The following is a 26,448-nucleotide window of genomic DNA, read 5'->3' as shown; positions in this document are numbered from 1 at the left end:
GCTTACACATGGTGTTGGGCCTGTGGGTGCACAGAAGTCAAGAATTAAGGTTTGGGAACCTCTGCCTAGATTTCTTAGGATGTTACAGAAACACCTAGATTCCCAGGCAGAGGTGTGCTGCAGTAGTGAAGCCCTCATGGAGAACCTCTGCTAGGGCAATGCAGAAGGGAAATGTGGGGTTGGAGCCCCCACACAGAGTCCTCATTTGGGCACTGCCTAGTGGAGCTGTGAGAAGAGGGCCACTGTCCTCCAGACCCCAGAATGGTGGATCCACTGACAGCTTGCACCATGTTTCTGGAAAAGCTGCAGATAGTCAACACTAGCCCATGAAAGCAACCAGGAGTGGGGTATACCTGCAAATCCACAGGGACAGAGCTGCTCAAGGTCACTGGAGCCCATTATTTGCATCAGCATGCCCCAGATGTGAGACATGAAGTCAAAAGGGATCATTTTGGAACTTTAAGGTTTAACGACTAACCTATTGTATTTCAGACTTGCCTGGGGCCTGTAGCCCCTTTATTTTGGCCAATTTCTCCCATTTGGAATAGGTGTATTTACCCAATGCCTGTACCCCCGTTGTATCTAGAAGATAACTAGCTTGCTTTTGATTTTACAGGCTCATAGGCAGAAGAGACTTACCTTGTCTCAAATGAGGCCTTGGACTTGGACTTTTGGGTTAATGGTGGAATGAGTTAAGACTTGGGGGATTGTTGGAAGGGCATGACTGTGTTTTGAAATGTGAGAAGGACATGAGATTTGGGAGGGGCCAGGGGCAGAATGATACGGTTTGGCTCCATGTCCCCACCCAAATCTCAGCTTGAATTGTCATTCCCATAATCCCCATGTGTCATGGGAGGGACCTGATGGGAAGTAATTTAATCATGGGGCCAGTTACCCTCATGCTGCTTTCATAATAGTGAGTGAGTTCCCATGAGATCTGATGGTTTTATAAGGGTATTTTCCCTCTTTCACTCGGCACTTCTCTTTATTGCTGCTATGTGAAGAAGGACAATGTTTTCTTCCCCTTCTGCCATGACTGTAAGTTTCCTGAGCTCTCCAAATCCATGCAGAATTGTGAGTTAATTAAACTTCTTTCCTTTATAAATTGCACAGTCTCAAGCAGTTCTATATAGCAGCATGAGAACTGACTAATACACATACTTGTCTTTTTTTGTGTGGTGAGGACATTTAAATTTTAATATTTTAGCAATTTTATACTTAGTAAATATAAAACACACACTCAACTATAGTCACCCAGCTGTACACTAGATCTCCAGAGATTATTCATCCTATTTTCCTGAAACTTTGTACCCTTTAACGGACACCTCTCCAACCACCTCTGCAACCCCTAGCCTTTGGCAACTATCACACTACTCTCTGTTTCTGTAAATTCAACTTTTTTAGGTTTCGTATATAAGTAAATGCAGTATTTGTCTCTCTTGCCTGGCTTATTTCGATAAGCATCATGTTCTCTAGGTTCATGCATGCTGTTGTAATGACAGAATTTCCTTCTTTTTTAAAGTTGAATAGCAACCCATTGTGTACCATTGTGTGTGTGTGTGTGTGTGTGTGTGTATGTGTGTACTAATTATTTTTTATTTATCTGTCAATGGACATTTAACACTTTGGATGATTCAATATCTTGCATATTGTGAATAATGCTACAATGAACATGAAAATGTAGAAATCTCTTCAACATACTGATTTTCTTTCCTTTGGATATATGCCCAGAAGTGGGATTGCTGTATCATATGGTAGTTCCACTTGTAATATTTTGAGAAGCATCCATACAGTTTTCTACAACGACTTTACTAATTTACATCCTCACCAATGAACAGTGCAGAAAATTTCCTTTCCTCCACATCCTTGCCAACACTTATCTTTCATTATTTTTTGCTAATAGCCATTCTAACAAGTATATGGTAATATCTCATTGTAGTTTTAATTTCTATTTCCTTGATGACTTGTGACATTGAGCATTGTTTCATATACCTATTGACCATTTGGATGTCTACCTTTGAGAACTGTCTATTCAAATCCTTTGACCATTTATTAATGGAATTACTTGTTTTATCTCTGATTTTCTATGTTTGAAAATATTGCACCTAGGTATAGTTTTTTTGGCATTTCTCCTGCTTGATGTTGCCTGAGTTTCCTACACTTATGATTTTGTGTCTGACATTAATTTGGGCAATTCTCAATTATATTGTTTGAAATACTTTTTCTCTTTCTTTTTCTTATCTTTCTTGTATCTCATTGTGAATGTGTTACACCTTCTGTAGTTGTCCTACAGTTCCTGGATATTCTAATTCATTTGTTTTCAATCTTGTCTCATTATTGTAAAGAATCATGCGTGTGTATGTTCACTGCTGCACTATTCACAATAATAAAGACATGGAATCAACCTAAATGCCCTTCAATGATAGACTGGATAAAGAAAATATGGTACATATACACCATGGAATACTATGCACCCATAAAAATGAATGCGATCATGTCCTTTGCAGGGACACAGGTGGAGTTAGAAGCTATTATCCTCAGCAAACTGACACATGAACAGAAAACCAAACACTGAATGTTCTCACTTATAAGTGGGAGCTGAATGATGAGAACACATGGACACACTGGGGAGAACAACACACACTAGGACTTGTCAGGGGTGGGATGGGGGAAGGGAAAGCATCAGGAAGATTAGCTAACAGATGCTGGGCTTAATACCTAGGTGATGGGATGATCTGTGCAGCAAACCATCATGGCACACATTTACCTATGTAACAAACCTGCGAATCCTGCACATGTACCCCTGAACTTAAAATAAAAGACGAAGAAAAAAAAATCCCCCCAAATCTAAAAACCAATACTACTACAACTCACAAGGTATTTTAGCAAGGTCACAAAATTTAAGATCAATTTTTTTTTTTTAGTTATCAGCAATAAACAACTTGAAATTTAAACTTTTAAAAAGTAGTGCCATTTACAATACCAAAAAATATAAAACATATATAAATCTAACAAAATATTTGTAAGATCTGTACACTGCTAACTGCAAAATACCATCGAATGAAATCAGTTTTGGAAATTTCTATTGATGTAATCTCAAACTCAAATATTATTTTCTCAGTCATGTCCAGTTTACTAATAAGCTCATCAAAGACATTTTTCATTTTTGTTAGTGTTTTTGTCTGCATTTGTTTTTGGTCCTTTCTTAGTATTTCCATTTCTCTGCTTACAATACCCCTCTGTTCTTGCATGTTGTCTCCTTTACGTATTAGGCCCTTAGCATATTAATCATTGTTGCTTTAATTCCTAGTCTGATATTCCAACATTCCTGTCGTGTCTGCTTCTAATGCTTTCTCTGTTTGTTCCAAGGTATACCTTTTAATATGCCTTGTAATTTTCCTTCATATCTTGACAGGATGTACTGGGTAAAAAGAACTGCTGTAAATAGGCATTTAGTCAGGTGGTTGCAAGGTGTTGGGGGAAGGGAAGAGATCTAAAGTCCTATGATTAGGTCTTAGTGAACCTATGCCTGTGGACTGTGAAATTCACAAGTGTGTCTCAGTCCTCCCCACCTCTTAGGTGGGACAACATGATGAGAGTGGGCTAGAGTTGGGTATTCCTTTTCCTCTGATCAGTTAGGCTCTGATAAAATCCTGGCATGTTAGGCTTTGGTTAAATGGCTTGTCCTGAGAGCCAGCCTTGTTAAGAAGAAAAGAGTGCTCTGGCGTATTTCAAAATGTTTCATTTCCTCTCCAGCTGCCAGAAGCACGTGGAGATTTTCTTTTAATATTTGCTATGAGAACCTGGTCAAGCTCCAGGGGGTAAAATTTACAAAAGTCTGGAGGGCTGCTAAGACTGAGTCCCTGTGGAGTTTTTAACTCTCTGACTTGTCCACACTGAGCTTCCAGCAATTTGTTCAGGTTTTTCTACCTCATCTCTAGTTCTCATGGTGATTTCTTTAGTCACTTTGTAGAATGGTATTTTCTTACGACTGAAGACCTCTTAGCACACTAAGAGGGCCCTAATATGCTACATAAGGAAATAAAGAGTAGATGTCGATGTGTTCATATCAGCCTAACACGAAGTTTCTCTGAAAAAGAACATCCAGGAAGGTGAAATTTAATAGGCTTCCCCAAGCTATAACCAGTGTCCAGAGCATGCCAAGATGAGACAAGTAGAAGGCAGATGACTAGACACAGGGAGAACTTTTAGGGGGGAAAAAAAAAGCCTCGCCCACAGGTTTGTATTCACGCAAAGTTTTAATACTCTGGTCATCAACATCACAGAGGGATGCAAGTAAATACACAGGATACCATAGGGATATTTGCATTTTTATACGAATATTTTTTAATGATGCCACACACAAATGTTAACTAATTTTATTTTTAATTAGTTGTAGGGTGTAGAAGAATTACAAGTGGTTATATTTAGAACTTATTTAATTAAAATGGATAAACTATATTTCGAGTGAATAATATAGATAATCTCACTAAGTTCCACTCCTGGCTATACCTCTGATTTAATTAATAGGAAGCATTGTGGCATATTAATAAAAAGCAAAAGCAAAAACAAAAATAAACCCAACCTTTGCTTTTTTCCTTTATTGTGATTGCGAGCCATTCTGAGTTCTGGATAAGTGGGTAGTTGATATTAAAGGCAGGAAATTTTTATTATTCGATGCAGTAGGCTGCAGTGACATTTCTTATCATTCCAGCATAACTGTGCCAGAGGGTCTGTAAATAGTATTTGCCGAAGGCAATTTTACACATTCATAATATTCTTTGATGTCTGGGCTGGGCCCAGCTGACAGAGCCCTGGAGGCTATCTTTCTGCTTCTCTGGCAGGCTGATAAACCAGTGTAGGGGATTACGGAGAAACAAAACAAACCCAAAGAATTGAATTCAGTAATTTCTGAATTAAATTCCCCTTAAGAAAGCCAATGTCTAGCAGGCTGTGGCCATTTAATAAGTGGCTATTGAGTGAGGGGAGGACAAATCACATCAAGGTTATGGGGCGTAAATAATCTGAAACAGGAAATTTTACCTTCAGGAAACATTCTGGGCAGATGAGACTTCCTCCTTCTGCACAGAAAAGAAGAGATGGGAAAAGTGAAGTCCTCATTCTCAGGAATATGAATAACATTTAATCATGCACTGACATTTATTGAACTCTTTCTTACTCTACTCCTTGGTGAAAACACGTTTTGTATATTTAATCTTTTAATCACCACATCAGATCACTAAGATAGGTGAGAAAACTGAGTCACAGACCGATTACCCAAGAGTATAAAGCTAGTTAAGCGGTGGAACATTAAAAACAAAAACAAAACCACTGAACACATTTCCTGTCATTTATCAGTAATTATCCATAAAATGATCCTGTGCTTTTCTTCCTAAAATATATACTTTTCTGAAATTATATTAATGTATTTAGATTTTTATTTCTTCTTATATTTATGTTTATTACTTGTCTCTGTCTAGTAAAATATAAGTTTCATGACAAAAGGACTTTGTCTTATTTTCTGCTTTGTTCACCACACCAGGACTACTCCCTGGCACAGAATAGGCAGTTGCTAAATGTTTATTGAATCCATTATTTAAAGATGTAGCAATTTGTCTTGGAAAGTGTGCTTAGAGGCAAAATGGGGCTCTATCTTATACTAATCATAAAATGGTGACAGATCCAATTTAATTTCCCAAATACTGTCAAGATGTGAAACCTATACTGTACTTCAAATCAATGCCAGTGTTTTGATTTTCTTACTTTCAGAACAATCCTGAGTAGGAAAAGCACCTTGCTGGCAGGTTTTCTAACATTCTGGCAGTGTGGAATGGTGGCAAAAAAAAGGCACTTTGAAGGCAGTCATGGTTTCGATTGCCAGCTCCTCCATCATTTCTTTGTGTGGTGACTTTGGACAGGTTATGTTACGGTATGTCTTTCAGTGCTCATTTTGTGTGTGTGTATGTCATGGGAACTTCAGAAATTTCACCTTTCCCATTCTGGCAACCTAACCAAGAAGATGGTGATTTACAGTCTTCTACAAAATATCTTCTATCCCCACACCGTGTTACTATTTGAAAGCTCCCCTTTTATTGTATGACTTCCATACTGAAGTATTTAGTTTTGTATTTCATTTTCAGTGGCATTCAGTCTCTTCAATCTGGCACCCAAGTCATTTTGACATTTTATACCTCTTAATTTATTCAAACTTGCCTCCCTCCGCTTTAGGGGAAACACTCTTCTGCCTCTATCCCCTACCTGTTTTATCCATAGCATGCACAACCTTCTGTCTTTGGCACCAACCATCTTATTCCCACCTGTCTGTTTTACCTAACACTGCTCTCAAAGATACAACCCAAATCCAGGCCCTTCATCCCCGTTGATTCCCTTAATACTCATTAGCATCTTCTCTATGAGTCTGTGGAACCAATTTTCTTTTCCTCAGCTACCAGTTTGTAATGTTCTGCCTGCCTTTAAGTTAGTAGTGTTGAATGGATTCAATTTCTCTCGAACAAAATGTCCTGTACCAGTTGGGCGTTTTTTCCCACTAGATCTGTTCCAGAATTAGGCAGTCAATAGGTTATGGGTAAATAATACACTAATAGCTACCTATACGGCCTCATGGAATTCATTGTTTTTAAACAAAAAATAATTATTCATTGTTAGTGTGAAAGATGCTGTGAGGTGGTATCTGGATCCTTATTCAGGAATGATGAACTTCTTCCCTCAGCTACTGAGAGCGCAGTGGACAAAGTGCTATGCCCTACTGCTCCATTTCAGAAAATGCCTCTATTGAAGACAGCCACCTTGCTCAAGATTGGGTGCCCCTTCCTGAGCTGCCAGCATCCATGATCAATTTATAGGGCAGCATTAAAGTCTGGCACCCTTGCTCCACTCAGAACTCTGGAGGGTCATGCATTCTTCCAAGTTTTTTGTAGAGTTACTTATGACCTCCATTAAGACTTCCTGGCAGCCCACGTTCTCCCTCTGTACAAACCTGCTTCTTTCCTTTCTCTTCTGCAGATAAGAATCCCAAGACCATGCTCTACAAAACCTCCTACACTCTAAACTCCTCAGTGAATCTCAGAGAGTCCAACTGGTGACATTCACTAATCACACATTTTTTTTCTCCACTCATGAGGGGAGCAGAGGATATGGATGAAATGAGAGGAGAGACAATCAAAAGTGACAACCAGCAGGAATTAGTGAACCTTATATTTGCACATCACAAAAAGTTTTTGTTGGTTTTGTTTTGCTTGTTTCTTGGATTGTCTTTGTCTAAAAGGGTATTGCTCTCCTTCTTTTTTATTCTCATTATCCCTATAAATATAAATCATTGTTGTCTTTACAAATTATAATAGAAATATATGAGAGAAAGAAAATTAAAACGTGAACTGTAGTTGAATTGCATAGTTGGAATGAATGAAATGGGGACACATTGCTGGGACCTTCCTTATTACAAAAACTGATCTCCAGCCTCAAGGAGAGCTGATTGTGTGATTTATTTTATTTAAGAATGAGTTTGGAATGTGTCAGAATGGCCTAAAAATGCTCTCTTACGTGTTTTTATAACCACAAATTTGAACACTCAAAATTTCCTGAAATAGAAAGAGTGTTATTACCTTTATCTGAGACTTAAATCTGTAGTTTTAAAAAAAGTACTCCAGTAGCATGCATCATTATATATTTGTCCTCTCTGTGAAATCACCTGTATGTAGTCACTTTAGCAGCACTGACTAATTGGTTCAGTTCTGCCAATAAATGTATTGCCAATGATGCCTCTCTTTAGTTTTATAAACATTCAAAAATATTCCCTCAAATTGGCTAGCTCCCTAGCAACTATTTTATTTGTAAAGATGAACACCTTCGGTGGTGAGAACAAGCATTTCAACCCCTCAAAAATAACAGCATAGGTTTTTTTTTTTTCTACTCGCCCTCCCCAATGAATATTAAGCCTCTTTTTTCTTGAAAAGAAAGAACAAATAAAGCAAAGATTTTTCACTTCTCAACTTCATGTTAGTGGCAGCAGTGGGTCAAAAAGTGTCTTTAGGGGCAGGTTTGATGCTTGTTTTTTTTTTTTTTCTGAGAAAAACTGCATTAGACCAAAAAAATACCCCTGAGATTTAATTATCTTTTTATATTATTTTTTACTACAAAGCCACTTACTCTTTTATTGTGTTGCTCTGTTGGAAAAAAAAATCTTTAGTAGATGTATTTTTTTTTGTAATGGTAAAGGCAGTAAAACTTCAAAGACAGAGTGCTCTGCCTTTCTTGTCTCTGACAAAAGGGACTGAGTGCTTTGAATAGTTTCAAGGTGACATGAAGGTTTGGGACCAAAATTGGCACAGAAAAGGTCCAGGATAAGGAATTTGGGGTATCGCCCCTTCAGATGTCATGTACTCTTGCCTATAGGCCTATTTCAGTTGCTGGTAACATAAAATGTATGCATTTAGGTTATTCAAAAGAGTTCTCTTCCCTAAAAGTACAAGTTGTTTTCATAAACCTCAGATAGGAGAGGGATAAAAATGAACATCCAGAATAGGCTGATGCCAAGGACTCTGAAATGATAGGAGCCAAGGAAGACTTCTTCTTAATCTCTCATCTGTCTTTGTCTTTGCACATCTGTTGTTGCTTTAATTTTTCTTTGTCTTACCAGGTTACTTTTTCCCTTTCCTTGTGATGGGGCATGACTACCACCCAAAATAGAGTTATGGTGTGAATGTTTATGGCCCTTCAAAATTCTTATGTTGAAATTCTAGGTCAGGCATGGTGGCTCATGCCTGTAATCCCACCACTTTGGGAGGCTGAGGTGGGCAGATCACCTGAGGTCAGAAGTTCGAGACCAGCCTGGCCAACATGACGAAACCCCATCTCAACTAAGAATACAAAAATTAGCCAAGCGTGATGGCAGGTGCCTGTAATCCCAGCTACTCAGGAGGCAGAGGCAGGAGAATCAATTGAACCTGGGGGGCAGAGGCTGCAGTGAGTCAAGATCGTGCCATTGCACTCCAGCTTGGGTAACAAGAACAAAAATCCATCTCAGAAAAAGAAAAAGAAAAAGAAAAATTCTAACTCCCAAGGTGATACTATTAGGAGGCGGGGGCCTTTGACAAGTGATTGGGTCATGAGGGCAGAGCTCTGAAGACTTGGATTATTCTTCCTATAGAAAAGTTCCCAGAGAGCTGCCTTGACCCTATCACCATGTGAGGACACTCAAGGTGCCATCTGGGAAGGAGAAAGGGCCCCTCATTAGACACAAATTAATCTTGGACTTCCTACACTCTAGAATTGTGAGAAATAAACTTTGGCTGTTTAAAGTCACCCAGTTTATAGTATTTTGTTATAGCGCCCCAGAAAAAGTTAAGTAGGCTTATAACTTTAGCGCTCAGCTGGACTGACACTCTTATATTTTCTCAATTTTAAATTTCCAGGAAAGACTTCTGATTAATCTATTCTGGAGTGTCTATTGCCTTTCGATTGTCTATAAATTAGGTCCAGGAGTGAAAGTTAAGCTGAAAAATGATGGCAACTCCCATTTCAATTCTGTGCCTAAGGCAAAGAAGAAATATAAAGAAAAATAATCAGGACAATTATCTGAAAAGTAGGGGGTGGAAAGCAGGAAGGCAGAGATAAAGCCATAAGTATCCATATTACAATTTGTGTCACGATTGTGAACTATTAGTCTGAAAAACAAGAAGCGCATAGGAAGGAATATCTTAGGCATAAGACTCAATAGTTAATTTCTTATGTCAAGCAATGTATGTTTGAATGTGGCATTAGCCTATCTGGAAGAATATCTAGAGACTTATTTAACTGTTAATTAATCAATTCCATCTTTCCTCTGTTTATTCATTCATTCGCCCATTCATCTGTTCATTCATTCTAAAGTCTTATTTATTTATTTATTTATTTATTTGATACAGAATTAGAAGCAGATAGGAGCATGGAAGCAAGAAATGTATCCAGGGTAAATCTCAAGGTTAGTGAATGTGTTGGGGAGAGTATGCTAATTGCTAACACACACACACACACACACACACACACACACACACACTCTACAATGGTTTAAAATAAAAATCTCTTTATTCTTATCTATTAGAATCCTATTTAGATTGGGCACAGGAAAGAGCTTGATTTCACACAGATACTGAATAACTTGGGTTTTTTTCTATCAAATGATTCCTGCCATTCCTTAGACCCCAGTGCCATTCCTTACACCCCAGAGCATTTTGCGGGATCCTCTGCATCTGGCCATCTGATGAATGATGAAAGAGAATGAAAGGATCTCATGACAACTTTTAAAGCCAGGGTCTAAGATGGCATGCTTCACCTCTTCCCACATTCCACGGCTCAGTACTCTGTAACACAGAAGCACCTAAGCTTGCTCGGAAGTAATGGTATAAAATCTACTCAGACACTCACTCAGAAAGTAAAAAAGAGGAGTGCTGCCCTCAGACCCTGAGCAAGAGAAGCCCCTGCTCTGGACCTATTCTTTTAGACAGATACTTTCAGGATTTCTTTCAGATATACCACCCCCAACAGGAAATGAGAAAATAAGGTCAAAATCCAGGGATGCCTTGAATACTGACATTTTCTGGAAAAAAAAAAAAAAAGTTATTGTGATTATTTCCAGGTGCAGCTTGGTGGTCATCCATAGGTTCATCTTCCAAAAAGGTTCAAGGTACCTCCTGTATATAAATTGCTAAGTCCCAGTGGTGTCCAAGGGCTGAATGTTTGTGAAGAATTGGCACAAAACTTGCATGAGTAGGCTGGATGTGTATGATGTAATTCATAGTGCAAGATGGAACTGGAAGTGGAGTGACAAGAGAAAGGCCACGCTAGAGTAGGGGCCCTGGGCTCAGCTCTTCCCCTGCTACCATTTTCTAGCATGAACTCCAAGGAGCCCAAGCAATCTAAATTTAAATGAGCTTTTCCATGTTGTTATGAATGTATTTGACAATGTGGAAAGCTGGAATATATTTTATTTAGCAGGTTGCCAGCTTGATTCACAACTCTTAAACATTGAGATGCGTTGTAGGTGGCCACCCATGGGTACCCTTCGCCTGGGCCCTCAAAATATTGGGGAAGCTCCTTGTGTTGAACTCTAGCAGTGTCTGCCACTATGGACTGTGGCAGGTTATGCTTCACCTTGCATGCTTCTAAAAGGAGGGGGAAACTTAAAATAGCTACTTTCTATTAGATAAAATACAAATTTAATTGCTATGTTTCATCAAGCCTGATTCAATGGACCTCATTGGCTTATATTACCCTAAGCACTAATAAACTCTAAAAAGCAACTAATTAAAACCTCTGGTTTCATTTAATAATAAATACTTTTTATGAACTCTTAGGACATGCTGGACACTATGCTAACAAATTACATCATTCTATTTAATTTTAACAACCATATTAACTGTTACTCCCATTTGACACATCAGAAAACATAAGCTGAGGAAAGAAGTGGCAAATCTAGAATTGGTATGTAGGGTTATCGTAATCAAAAGTTTGCATTCTTTTCAACAATGGTGCTCCACTGTCTTAGGCTGGAATGGATCACAGATAGCAGGAAGTCCAATGCTCTTTGTGCCCATTTTGTTTCCTGAATTATCTCTTTTATAGTCCTGCCTGACAAGTGGTTGACCTGCCTATGTATGGACACTTCCAGTGACAAGCTCTTTATGTATTCATACATTAGGAAAGTTAGCATATTATAGTGGCAATTTTAAGTTATGAAATGTGATGCATTTATGTGTATGTATCTTAGCTGGATTATTTGCTAAATATCTGAATAGCTAGTGTTACTGGGTCATGCACTTGAAAATCAAGTTGGGAAAAATAACCGTATTCAAAATGTAAAGATTCCAATTTGCTGAGTTGTCTGTGTTTATTCATTTTTTGTGTGAAAATGAAGGGATTAGGGAAATAGTTGAGAAGAGTGTGGAGATGTATTTTTTTTTTCTGACATGTGGCCTCAAATCAATCCTCCATGGAGGTGTGTGTGTGTGTGTGTGTGTGTGTGTGTGTGTGTGTGCCTGCATACTACAATAAATAACACAATCCTCTAATTTATTATCCAGAATGAAAAACTCCTGAGAATAAAAGTGGTTTTTATTGATAATTATGCATAAACTGAAATAGTCCGAGACAAATGGGGACCATATTCAACTTTGTCACAAATAAAAACAAATGTATATATTTTTGACCAGGATGCATATTTACATGACATTCAAAGAAAGGCAAAACATACCAACAGAACACAGATTAGTAACTGCAGGAGGCTGAAGCTGAATGACTGGAGCACAAGGGAATTTTTGAAGATGACGAAATTGTTCTATACCTTGATTATGATGTCTGCTACATGACTGTATGTATTTGTCAGAGCTCCCAGAACTTTGCACCAAAAAGTGGATTTTACTGTATGTAAATTATCTCTCTCTCTTTTTTTAAGTATTATGGCTAGGAGACCCTGGTGGAAACCTGAATTTAGAAGGAGTCATTTCTTTTCACTTTTGATTATGAAGGAAAAATAAAAGAAGCATCTACCCTCTTAAGTAAAGAAAAGAAACAGAAAGTAGCCATTAGATTCACTTCATGACAAAGTTAAAGAAATGGTACCAATGTAGAATTATCCCAAATGAGTACAATCTAAAAAACTAGGGGCATTTCCTTCCCCTATTGGCACACATTGCATAGCAGCTAGCGAACACTTTGGACAAGAGAATCACTGGTGTTCTGCTTGGGGAAGCAGCAGAAATGAAGAAGTGCTCAGCAAGGAGTGACTTAGGTTCTGACAGAGGGTTAGTCCCTTGTAGGTGAATGCAGGAAACCAGGGACTAAATGGGTAGTGCTCAATAAACTACTCTGACAAAGAAGATTTGTTCATGAAAACACTTGAGACATCCCCTGAGTAATATCATGAATATTTGGGGAAATTGTTTTTACAGATGACTAAGAAAGTGGGAACCAGAGATAATTAAACATGAGTTATTCATATTACTGTGACTGCATTGATACCATGGATGGTTGAGGTCCGCAAAGCTTGAGTTATGTAAAACTTAAAAAGTATACTATCTAAGAGCATCTTAATTGCCTTGTAGGACATCTTCTTGACAGTTCATGTCATTTTCATGTTAGCAATATCACTACTCCGCAGGTCCCTAAAAAATACCTGCATTTAATTAACATTAGCTCAGTTTTAGTCTATGATTGCTTTATTCTACATTTTGTCCTAATTATCTGTTTCAAAAGATGTATGTATTTAATTTTCCCCAGGTAAACTGAGATCTCCATGACTCATTATACTTCTGAAATTCAAGGATCCTAAACTTAAATTTGTATTTAAAAGCCCTAATGAAATTGGCACAATTATTGATACTAGCAGAAGGCGATGCACATAGTATTAAGAAGGGTCTCAAATCTTGGCCCTATGCCTAACTGTGAGAACTTAAATACAATCACCACATGTGTAAAAAAGGAGAGAATTCATAGTACTTTCTTATGGGTATAGTCTTGTTGTGGGGAAAAAATGTAGAGACAAAATGAGAAATCTCTTTATAGCTCTTATACCAGCATGTAACACATAGTAAGCATTCATTAAATGTCAACTGTATGGCGCAAAGCCTGAAATAAAGTTTCAGTGTTACATACTACCTTGACATCTGACACTGAGAGTCTCTCAAATGGCCTAACTGCAAGCTCTTCTCCTTGACTCTATTCCTGCAGATAAGGTTCCCTTACCAAACAACTTCCTTTATCACAGAGACCATGTGTAGTCTCTTTATCAATATAGATCATGTATAGACCATGTACAGTGGCTGCTTATCGCTGAGTAGTGGGTTTCTCACTGCAGAACGATTCAAATAAGTCAGTCACATCCTCTTATGGGAAGCAGGGCTCATCTCATCCCCTTGTTACTGTAAAGTCTGCCTCCCACAGCCCCTGATTGTTTTCTCTGTTTCTGAGTGTAACTCCCTGTGTGTGGCCTTGTACGGCATATGGTGTCCAGCTCTTCTGGGCTGTGAGTTTAAAACACTAATAAACTGTTCTCAATCTCATCAGTGTTGGGCGTCAGGTGTACAGCCCTCTCTAACAGGGCAAAAAGGAGGCAATCAAGCAAGCTGTTTCTAAATACAACTGAAAGTAGTAATAATGTTAAGTAATAATACTGTCCCTAGCCGTGTGACTTCTCTAAAACCTTAATTGAGAAAAATAAGTACCTACACAGACTGCAGCACTGAGACTGATTAATAAAACTTCTTTGGTTTTTATGCCTCAAAATGTCACAATGCTATTTTTATTCTCACCCAGGAGATGAACAAAACACTGTGGTTTACAGAAAACTATTTGTAGCACAGAAACAAGTTAGCAGATTCACTGAAGGATTTGTTACAGTCCTGAAGACTGTTGGAGGGAGCCTGGCACAGAATTGTAGACCTTTCCCTAAATCTTGAAGACTTAGGGGTATATGTGGGGAAGTGAGTATGTATATATAAGATACATAGGGATTGTTGCACATCTACTACTTAAACCAAGCTCATGAGCTACTGAGTGGAGACTGAAATGGCAATAGCTGAAGAAGTCAAGGAAAATGAGAGAGAGAGTTGTTCTCCAATGACTATATATGCAACCCACATATGACCAGGCCACACCTGCTATGAATGCTAATGATGCCATACAATAAAACACATAAATCATGACATGACCCTATATGATTAACTGAAGTTAATGACATGACCCCTATTTGGTCAACTCAAGTCCACCAAAAAATTCCCAATGAATTGGCTTGAGGGTCTCCTGGGGGACTCCTACGTTGTTACCCTTGTCTGATATCATTGCCTAACTTTGCTTGGACATTTCATATCTCATTGCTGCCACTCCTACTGTTGTTATCTATTATCTCATTTATGTTCATTCCCAAGTTACTAACCTCTGATGTTTCCAACTTTTAATTGCATGATGCTGAAGTAGCCTACATTCACTGCAGTTTTCCTCTTATGGAGTCACGCTAACTACTGCAGAAAAATGAGGGTTTCTTTCCTCTTCCTCACCTTTCGCTTATGCCCATTATACAAACAGCACTTTCACCTTCTCTCTCAGACCCCTCTGACCACAGGCCTGGTCATCACTGTCCCTTGCCCTTTACTGTTTCTTCCTTTTAGGCAAGAATTGACCATTGCTCTCTTCTCACATTGACAAAAGCATCCCAAGGTAACCAAATTCTAAATGTCTACCCATTCATTTTACTAGATATACACAGATAGGTCTGAAATTTCAATTAGTTTCAGGCCAGGATCTCTAATATGTAGGATCTGAGAAGAGGCAGAGGGCTCTGCAGCCAGTGTGTTCATTCCCTCACTCATTCAGGGTCTCAGTAAACATATACCGAGCCTCTTCTTTGTAAGAAGCACTGTGTTAGGCATAGGATCATGGTGGCAAAAAACAAAACAAAACAAAACAAAAAGGCCTGATACTTACCTATATGTGATTTGAAGTCTAGGGTAGTTGTTCTTTGAATAGCTGCATCAGGATAAGGTAAAGCACTTGTCAAAAATGTAGAAATCTGGACCCACATTTGCTTCCTGAATCAAAATCTCTCTAGCAGCACTAAGTGGGAAAGTTGGGTTCTTATATTGAAGAAAAAAGACTAAGTTAGAAAGCACCAAAGTTAGAATCATTACTGAAATGCTTGGCCAGAAAAGTCAATTCAATGAGAGTCAACAGCAGACATGGGGGGTACTTAAAGAGAAGATTTGAATCAGCCAAGCATTTGAGTCATAGACAGCTAATGGATGTGGCAGTTCCAAAATTTCCCAACAGTCCTTTCAGAGATATGGTCTGATCTCAAAGTGGAACAGGTATTGTAGGCTGGACTGTTTTATTCAGATTGCATAGTACCTGCATCTTAAGGAAAGGAATTGGGAAGGTGACTTGAGATCAGATCTGTCAAAGCACAGAGCACCAGTCCACTGATGGCTGCAGTGATTCTAATAGTCCCTCTAAGATGGGAAGTCTACAGCTTTCTGACTAGGCCCTCGGAAGGAGTAGGGGCCCTAGGGAATATATTCTAAGAGCCATGACTGATGCTTCTCCCTTCACCAGCTTGAAGCCCTGGGTGCCTCTCAGACAAGACATCTGACTGATCTTTCTATCACTCTTTAATAGTTAATTCCCAACTTGTCAGTTAAAAGATTTCAGCAACTCCCTCAGGCCAGATAAATCCAAGTAAGTTTAAATTAGATGCCTCAGCAACATCAGTCATTCAAAAAGCTTCCAGAGAGAACAAGTCACACCATCTCCCTCATTATAGACAGAGGGTCTTGAATGAAACCCCTTATTGGACTTTCTCCATAGCTCTTGGGAAGAATTGGATACATTTGTATTACACCTCAGTTGGACTTTTTTTTACAGGCCTTAGGAAGGATACATGTTACATTTGCATGAAACCTCAACATTTCTCAACACTGCTGAAAAATTCTGTTTTTAGCAGAATGCTGTTAGCAATGCAAAAATCTGATCACTTTCCTCCGTGCTAAAACACATTCAAGGACTCTCACCACCTATTGAATTGTGCCTTGCCTTCTTTTGCTAGAGTAGAGTCTACTACAATCTAGCCAGACACATGTTTTTCAGTATCGCCTCCATTTCATAACCCAAGCACTTTCATACCTCCAGCCAAACAGTTCCGTGTATTCTTTTCCAGGACAGACTTTCCTGAATATTGCTCCATACCTGGGCTCACATCTGCCTTTCTATGGAGAATGCCTTCTGTGCTTCCAACTGTGCTTACTGAAATTTTGCCCATCCTTCAGAACTCTTTTCAAATACTACCTTTTCACTTATGCCTTTTCTCACACCAAATACGGATAAAATATCTCCAGTCTATGAAGTCTCTTAAGACCCTGCACTTCCATTATCTAACCATAGGTATAGAAAATTCCAGTTTGGCAAAGCCTTCCAGCTTGGTCCCAATCATAGTCATCCTGTATTGGTCATCTATGTCTGGATCAATGTCTGATGCATAAAAGCTTCTCAGTAATACTCATCACATTTTGTTGCATGTGATTTATTTTCACTTCTCTCTTTTTGTGACCCTCATCCCCTTTTCTGTCTCTTTTGTCTGTTTTTTATGCTGATGATCAAGCCCCCATTGGGGGTCAGTAAGCAATGTCATCTTCGAACAAATTCCAAACCTTACTGTAGACTTCGGGTGAATAAAGTTTGCTTTTAGCTTGTGGGATTAAAGAATGTTTGTAAAGCACTTTGGAAGGGAAAACTCTCCATGCACATATTAATTGCTATTATTAATTATTTACATTCATGTGAAATGTCTTAGAGAACTAATGGCAACCAGAAATCCTGTGTGGCACACTCAGAAACTTGGTGAGTAGAAACTGGTATGGAAATTTTTAAATGGCAAAGTCTACTTTGGTTCTGAGGTTAACCTTAAGGATAATGATTTTTCACTGTAGAACTCTGGCCAAAGTGGCAGTGACATCTGCTTTGGCGAAGAGAAACAAATTATATTAAAAAGTTCATATCTCGGTTTAATTTTGGCTTGCTTTCAAAAATATTAGAGCAATTAATTTAGATTTATGTTAGTGGTTTATCTTTTTCCATGCTCACCACCTTTTCATGCTTAATGAACACTTTTTTTCTTTCTAAAGCCAATTAAAAAATTCATGATCATAAATGCATGATGATAAAAATCTTACCTCTATCTTGAGAACTTTTTGTAGCTCGCCTCAGGAGGACATTTTTTGAAATTGTGCAACTAATGTCGATTTGAAAACTGCATAGCCTCCTGTGTCTTCCTGTGGAATCAGTGCTGAAACAGGGGTTGAAAGCTTTTATTTATCTCTGAGAAGGCAGTTAATCAGTAGGCATCCAGATAAAAGAAATGCGACTGAAGGAAATCATGAAAACGTGCTTTAAGGTCCTTCAATATTTCTAACTCAAACAATTTAAGCAGTTGAAAACACAACAATAATCTTTCTCAAAATATGATAATTTCTGCCAGCATCTATTTCCCAGAAACTTAAGAGCAAAAACAAATGAAAACATATTACTTTGAAGACAACCAGAATCCAAAACATAGAATTATAGCAAAATTCCATTTCATTACTTTTCTAAATACACATGGTTGTATGTATTGCTTGTATACAAAATATTTCTGATTCGAGATTCCAAGGGACCTGGCAAATAAATAGATAACAGTCAGCTACAATTAGGGCATTTTTGGGTAGCAAATGTCTCCTAAATGCTAGATAATTGTTTATCCTTTCAAGCAGAAATTTCTTGTCTCCAATTTTATGTATGTATGTATGTATGTATGTATGTATGTATTTATTATTATTATTATGCTTTAAGTTCTAGGGTACATGTGGATAACATGCAGGTGTGTTACATATGTATACTTGTGCCATGTTGGTGTGCTGCACCCATCAACTCGTCAGCACCCATCAACTCGTCATTTACATCAGGTGTAACTCCCAATGCAATCCCTCCCCCTTCCCCCCTCCCTTTTAAGAGTGTCCTTTGTAGGGACATGGAAGCAGCTGGAAACCATCATTCCCAGCAAACTATCGCAAGAAGAGAAAACCAAACACCGCATGTTCTCACTCATAGGTGGGAACTGAACAATGAGATCACTTGGACTCGGGAAGGGGAACATCACACACCGGGGCCTATTATGGGGAGGGGATGGGGGGACGGATTGCACTGGGAGTTATACCGATGTAAATTATGAGTTGATGGGTGCTGATGAGTTGAGGGGTGCAGTACACCAACATGGCACAAGTATACATATGTAACAAACCTGCACGTTATGCACATGTACCCTAGAACTTAAAGTATAATAATTTTAAAAAAAGAAAAAAAAAGAAAAAAGTGAAAGATAATAAATAATTATTATTTAAAGAAAAAAAGATAATATCAATTATTACAGTGTATATGGTACTTAAAGTGCAAAAGTAAATTTCAGATCAGGGCCAATCCAATCAAATCCATTTTACACTTAGAAAGCTCAATCTAAACTGATTCATACGCTAAAACTTATTTACCTTAATTCATTAATTTATTTAGCAAACATACTCCAAGTGCTAAGTACTCAGTTTGAGAAAACAAAGACCGTATTATATTCTGCTGTCAAGAAGCTCAGCCTGTAACCTTAAACCTAATCTTAACCCTACCTATATCTTATCCCTATCATACATAAACTATAAATCACAATTCTTCATGATAGGGTCTATGGTGGAAGGAAGAACAGGATTCAAAGTGGCCCAAAGGAAGAAATGACCGAAGAAAACGAATGGATTTTGTTCACTGAAACAATAAACTTCGAACCAAAGTAAGCCAGCATCAGAGATGGTCAGAACAATTCCCTGGGATACTAGAGGAAAACAGAGAACAGCTATACACATTTATTCTTATCTTGTATTATTTATTTTTGTCTGTGTGTGATTTATAGCACACACATTATACATAATACAGAGATATATAGTTTTTAATTAATTAATAGACTCCTGGGAGTGATTACTCTTTATTTTTAACTTATGGTGTGCACAACAAAAAAGTCACAGACTATTGCTGGGTGCAGTGGCTCACACCTGTAATCCCAGCACTTTGGGAGGCCAAGGTGAGCAGATCACCTGAGGTCAGGAGTTAGAGACCAGCCTGGCCAACACGGTGAAACCTTGTCTCTACTAAAAACACAAAAATTAGCCGAGCATGGTGACAAGTGCCTGTAATTCCAGCTACTTGGGAGGCTGAGGCAGGAGAATCACTTGAACCCAAGAGGCAGAGGTTGCAATGAGCTGAGACAGGGCTATTGTACACCAGTCTGGGCAACAAGAGTGGAACTCCATCTCAAAAAAAAAAAAAAAAAAATCATAGATCACTTATCTTGGAATCATCAAGCAACTGATTGGTTTTAAGATGGTAATAACATAGACTTTTCTATTTTAGGAAGATGAGTTGGTGACAATGTGAAGGGTAAATGGAGTGGAGTGAACACTGGCAAACATAAAAGTGAAGGATGATACATTTCTGAATGAAAGCAAGCAAAGTGAAAATGAAGACTAGAGGACTTGGTTGAGACATGTCAAGGGAGGATGAATCAACAGGACTCAGCATAGTGTGGACTATAAGGGGAAAGGGCACTTAGAAGAGGCTACCTCTCAGATTCTAGGTTTGGTGACAACATTAATGGCACATCATTAATTGGGATATCTAACACAAGAAAGGATTGGGCTAATTTGGAATAAGAGGAAGCCTGAGTTCAGTCTGGCATTTGAGTTGTAGATGGGGGAGGCATCTGTCTAAGTAGAGATGTTCAGGTAGCAGTTGAATAATTAGCTCTTTTACTGAAGAAGGACCAGATGGTGATTCAGATTTATGAGTGCTTTTAAACATAGATGGTAGTGGAGTTGTTTATCTTTTAAATGAGGAGGCCAAATTTAGATTTCTTGGAAGCACTTAAAACCTTGTGCATAGACAGAATAAATAGTTGTTTCCATAGTCTCATTTCTTAGTGCTAGAAAATTCTTCCTGAAACAAATTATTTGTTACATAGGACTTTATTTGCAGCCCCAAAGATGGGATTCTTGGAGTACATACAATGAATAGAATGAACAAGACTGTTCTAATATTACAATGGCTGCAGAGATCAAAACAGGGACATTAAGCTAAATAAAAGAGTCCAAGAATGGAAAGACCAATACTGCATGATCCCACTTACATGTGGAATCTAAAACTGTTGAATTCATAGAAGTAGGAGTAGAATAGTGGTTACTAGAGACTGAGGATGGAGGTGGGAGAGTGATGGAATGGGAAGTGACTGGTCAAAGTGTACAACATTTCAGCTAGACTGGAAGAGTAAGTTTTGAGACAGATTGCACAGTAGGGTGACTTTAGTCAAAAATAACGTATTGTATATTTTAAAATAACTGAGAGTACATTTCAAATGTATCACTACAAAAAATGTCCATGTAAGAGAAGTGATTGATGTGTTTAGCTTGATTAGCTTGATATAATCACTCCACATTGTATATGTATAACAAAATATCACATTGTACTACATAAATTACAACTATTATTTATCAATTTAAAATAATATTTTTAAATAGGGCCAAATACAATCACAGAAAGGCAGAATAGAGCCAAGGGCAGGATGGCATTATAAAAAGCCTGAATTAAACTGGGGTCATAATAAAAATTTAGGGCCAAGACATGTAAGAGTTACATCTAAACAATGAGAAAAGGGACACACTTTGAACATAACCAAATGTCTTATTTCACTGCCTCTACTGCCCACATTTTGCAGATGGCCTGCTATAGGTGGATTTTAAGTACTGTCAATATAATAAAAGTTGTAAGTGTCACATGCAGAAGATAAAGATACAACACAAAATAGGCAGCCAATTTGCTCTGATGATTATTAATTGATGGTCAGTGGATTTTGACTGGTAGGGTCAGGTCTCTTGGATTTTCTCCTTCTTGTTATTAAAAAGTAAAGTAAGTGCATACTACAGCAAATTCCAACTGCTTCCTTTTTAAAATGTTGAACAGTTAGGCTCTCATGTCTAATCACTATGAAAAGAGGTATACAATACCTCTTGGACGTGTGTGTGTGTGTGTGTGTGTGTGTGAATTTATGTGATGTTAATTCATATGTCAATATTATGACTATGAATATACATTTATCTTCTATTTTTCAAAAATAGGAGATTTTAAAAACTTGTACTAGCATGTAGGTTTTATTCATGAAATATTTTTAATTTTTGTAACCCTTTCTAATTTTTAATTACTTTATAATATTCTATATTATAGAGTTACTATAATTTAATGCTAATGCAGTGGGAATTTATAGATCTCCATTCTTTAACTGTTATAAACAATATTTCAGTGATTCGGGGGGTATTTTAAAATTACAACTCCCTAGGAAACTATGTCTACTATATAAAAACTACTTATTTAAACTTATAAATGTCAACATAAAATATAGTATGAGAAGAAAGCACACACTAACATCATCTGAGAGAATAGCAGAAGTTCAGACAGAAGTATCTGAACAATTTAGATTGTATACATACCTGCACGTATATACACTGATGCATGTATGTATGTATAAAATTTACGTGTTTTTATGTCTGTAGGGGTGAGTGTGTCTATGTTCCAATAATTGGATTTGTATTAGTTAAATGCAAGGATGAGTGTGTAATATGACTACTAAATTTTATCTCCCTAGAACTCAGTTCTAAACTCAGATGAAATTTAGTAGTTGGGTGTAAGGTATACTAACATTGTCTGAATGATATCTGAACCCAAGAAACCTCAATTTGGGAAACGTTTTATGCTATTCAGGTGTCTTCTTTGTTGCCATTGGCAACCTAAAATACTGCCTTAAATTAAATAAACTATAAACTTTAGCAATAGTTTTCAGTTAGACCTACATTCTGATACTCAAATGATGTTGTCATGCTCTCATTTTCTCTCAGTTTTCTTCTGGGGATATTTTTCACTTCTGGTATATAGAGTCTGATACATGATGGGTGTCTGCAGATATTATTTGAAAGGATGCGGGATGATGAGCTGCATTCTCAAAACTACAGAAGAATATTTCTTCTTCCATGTTTGCCAATAATCTGAGCAAAAGTCCCATTATTAGGTACCATTGACCTGGTATGACTCACTTGTTTATCATTGCACCAACATTGTGAATAGAGGATGAAACGCACAGATGGCAGGTATGTCTCTGAGACATGATACAGAGAAGGATGCAATTTGATAAATGTGTTTTAAAACACAGATTTTGTGTCCGATGGTCTGTAAGATATTTTTGGGGATCTGCAGATGTGTATGATATCTTCTCCGTCTTCAAAGAATCTACCACCTGGTAAAAAATCATTATCTGTAACACTCAGATATGCATGGGTTAAATTTGATAGTATCCACTTCTTTACTCTAGGGATTTAAAAAATCTTTTACTTGGTATGCCTCATGAAATCTTCAAGCGAAATTTCGTAACTCTGTGAAAATCATGTGTCGAATTATTATTATTAAAATAAGACATGTTTGGTATTCAATAATTTAGGCAGTTCTTTTTATACATAGTTTATATATTTTGTTTTTTATTCTAATCATTACTACATTTCTGTAAACAGACTTTTCCAAAGAAAAGTTCTCCTGAAAGTCTAATATTGTTTATTTTGTCCAGTAGAAAATACATATTTTAAAAAGTTTGTTCTTTGGAGAATGTAAAAATAACATTGCGATGAGATATTTGAGTCAAAGCTGTCATCATGTACAGAGAGCCACGTTGTAGTTTCTTCTTCATAGTGATGCCATATGTTCTGACTTTACTGAGAGTTACAAGTTATAACTCTCAAGATCGAGGCCAAATGCATGCAATTATTTGGAAAGCCAAGTGGAACTTTGTTGCTTATCCTATCAACTTTTCCATCATCTAAGGTCTTGGCTTAGAATGTTCTAGTGATAAAGTAAGAAAAATGTAGCAAGAACATAGCATGGTCTGTCTTTCTCTGGAAGGAATTGAGAGAAATGTTGCTTTGTCTATCATCAGACCTTCTGTACTGAGAGGACTGAAGCTTATAAATTGATCCATATAAAATTACCCATATTTAGGCCAAAATTATCAAATGTCAACCTATGATTCAACCTAATATGAAGGCAAATAATCCATATATCTAAATTTATATAGGCAAATAAAAAGCTATCAAATTACATGAATATAGAGGACACAGTAAAAATAGATGTAACTTTTAAAATTCCGTGTTGTTATTCTCATGTTTAGCTTAACCAATCCTCTCTTCATTGATAGTACTAGGCAAACTTTAGCTCAAACACAGCTGAAGTATCACAAACATTTAATTAGTGTGACCCAAATTAATGAGATTGAGGTTCTGCTACATTGCCTGCTTAAACTCACGCACATTGACTTTTTGTGGAAGGGGAGTCACAAGCAAGGATTTCGTCATCTCCAGCCAGTTACTCCAAATTCAAATAATACTGACTTTAGCATCTCATCACAGGATATTGACATAATTAAGCACTCTTCAAAGAAAAATAGACTCTGATGTCTCCAACGCTATTAAATATTTATTGTGCACATCATCACAGTAAATTTCCTGACAGAGAGTGATTCTACCAAAGTAGATCAAATGAAAACATCACATTGCCTTGTTGCAAGTGTATCCACCTCTATACATTATTAAACAACATATATCTATATGCATAAAATATAAATGTAGTAGCTGCATACTGTGGAGGCTGAGGAATCTATGAAAGAAAGTATGTTTAGAGTATGTTTCCCAATACTCCCAATTCTCAGCTCAGATGAGAAGCTTAGTATGCTTATTTCTGCCAGCAGATTCCTTCCTGCTGCATGTAATTAGATGTAAGAAGAAAATAATAATAATTAAATTACGGATAATCCTCTTGTGGAAAAAGTTTACATCAGAGTAACAAAAAAGGGTACTGAATTAGAAAATCAACCCAGTTGTAGAGTCCCCAAATAGGCTTCTTCTAAAAGTAAAATCAACTTTTTTCTCAAAGGAGAGAGAAAAGTCTAGTCAATAGTATCTCATGGCTATTTTTATCTTATGATCTAGCTGTCCAGAAAAAAACATATTCATCAGGAAGACTGAGCAAACCAGAATTAAAAACCCATCTTTTGCTCAAGTAGGATTAACTTTTAACCTTTGAGTGTCTCTCGGTTCCAGATGGGAGAAGAGATGTGCCAGATATTTTGCAAAATTATTTGGTTTAAAAGTAAAATAACAATGATAGGATGGAATACCCAAGACTTTTAGTGAAAAATAAGAAGAGAGGTTGCAGTTAGCTGGCTTGAACTACTCAAAACTGCATATTCCAATTATTCGGCTATTCAGCTGAAGATAAATATCAGTGCAACCATTCTCAAAATAATCTCATACCCAGTTATAAAGTTAGCAGGCCATTGCCATGATAATTGAAAAATAATTTCTTCAGAGCAGCACCAGAAAATACAAATATTTATGTATTTTCTATACATATATACACACACCCACATATATATAGTGTGTATATATATACACATATATATGTAAAAATTGAATATATGTATTCAATTGAATGTATATATATCTTATATATGTAAGAATTAAAAATATATAAATATTTATATCACTGTTGTCATGGAATGGCCATACTGCCCAAAGTAATTTATAGATTCAATGCTATTCCCATCAAACTACCATTGACTTTCTTCACAGAATTCAAAAAAACTACTTTAAATTTCATATGGAATCAAAGAAGACCCTATAGAGCCAAGACAATCCTAAGCAAAAAGAACAAGGCTGGAGGCACCACACTACCTGATTTCAAACTATACTACAAGGCTACAGTAACCAAAACAGCATGGTACTGGTACAAAAACAGACATATAGACCAATGGAACAGAACAGAGACCTCAGAAATAACACCACACATCAACAATCATCTGATCTTTCACAAGCCTGACAAAAGCAAACAATGGGGAAAGGACTCTCTATTTAATAAATAGTGCTGGGAAAATTGACTAGCCATGTGCAGAAAAGTGAAGCTGAATCCCTTCCTTACATGTTATACAAAACTTAACTCAAGATGGATTAGAGACTTAAATGTAATTGTTAATAAATTAATAAAGATATATTAATTAATATGTCTTTATCAACATGTCATCAGCACTGAGTATTGTTTTTTTAAAAAAGTATTTGCTTAAGATAGATAGACAGACAGATAGATAGCGAGAGAGAGAGAGAAAGACACAGACTTTAAAAAGTAGTTTCAGGCATTTTTCCTTTCTCTGTTTTCTATTATCACATTATATTACAATTTAATTGTTTTAAAGCTTATGGGATAATTTTATTATTTATATTATACATCAAACACTTCTGATTTAGAACTGTTTTTGCATTCAGTCTTCTACTCAAAGTTACCTAGGTTATTAATGATAAACTGCATATTGAGTGTTTCACTGCTCTTAAAAAATTTTCATGCTATGATTTGTGGCTTTCAAATTTGATGTGCATTATTTTTTCTTGCTCTCTTAAAAAATAACAAATACATTGATCATTTCTTCTTTGATATGTACTGTTCTAAGTACCTTTTATGAATTATCTACTTTAATACACATGGTTTCTTTATTATTAAACCTATTTTGGACATGAAGACATCGAGGAACTATAGAGTTGATGGAGTAATCTGTACTACAAAGTCAGGCTATCTCTAAATCCTATGTATATAACCCAAATACTGCATTATTTCTTTCCTGTAATACATCCATTTTTTTTTTCCTCAGGACTTTTTGCAATTATCGGACATGTAAAATAACAGAGGACGAATTTTTCTTACCTTTGCAAAGAAGTAGAAAGAAACTTACTTGGGTTTACATTTCTTAAATCAAAACTTTTT

General features: G+C 37.0%; 1 protein-coding gene across 2 annotated transcripts in view; it reads right to left on the bottom strand.

Moving 5' to 3' along the window:
- The window catches only part of LOC103877537 (endogenous retrovirus group K member 8 Gag polyprotein-like), a 376,678-nt gene that overhangs the window by 74,637 nt on the left and 275,593 nt on the right, over nucleotides 1–26,448 (bottom strand). The window contains exons 7-9 of one of the 2 annotated variants that reach the window (XR_002517017.2): nucleotides 17,712–17,824; nucleotides 15,475–15,516; nucleotides 5,044–5,081 (exon numbers count right to left, since the gene is read on the bottom strand). The gene's annotated coding sequence lies outside the window, so the exon portion shown is untranslated. The other variant, XM_031653425.1, reaches the window with a different exon arrangement.

The sequence above is a fragment of the Papio anubis genome, chromosome 12 (genome assembly GCF_008728515.1).
Source record: "Papio anubis isolate 15944 chromosome 12, Panubis1.0, whole genome shotgun sequence".
NCBI classification, from domain to species: Eukaryota; Metazoa; Chordata; class Mammalia; order Primates; family Cercopithecidae; genus Papio; species Papio anubis.
This window is presented reverse-complemented; position numbering and strand designations above follow the sequence as displayed.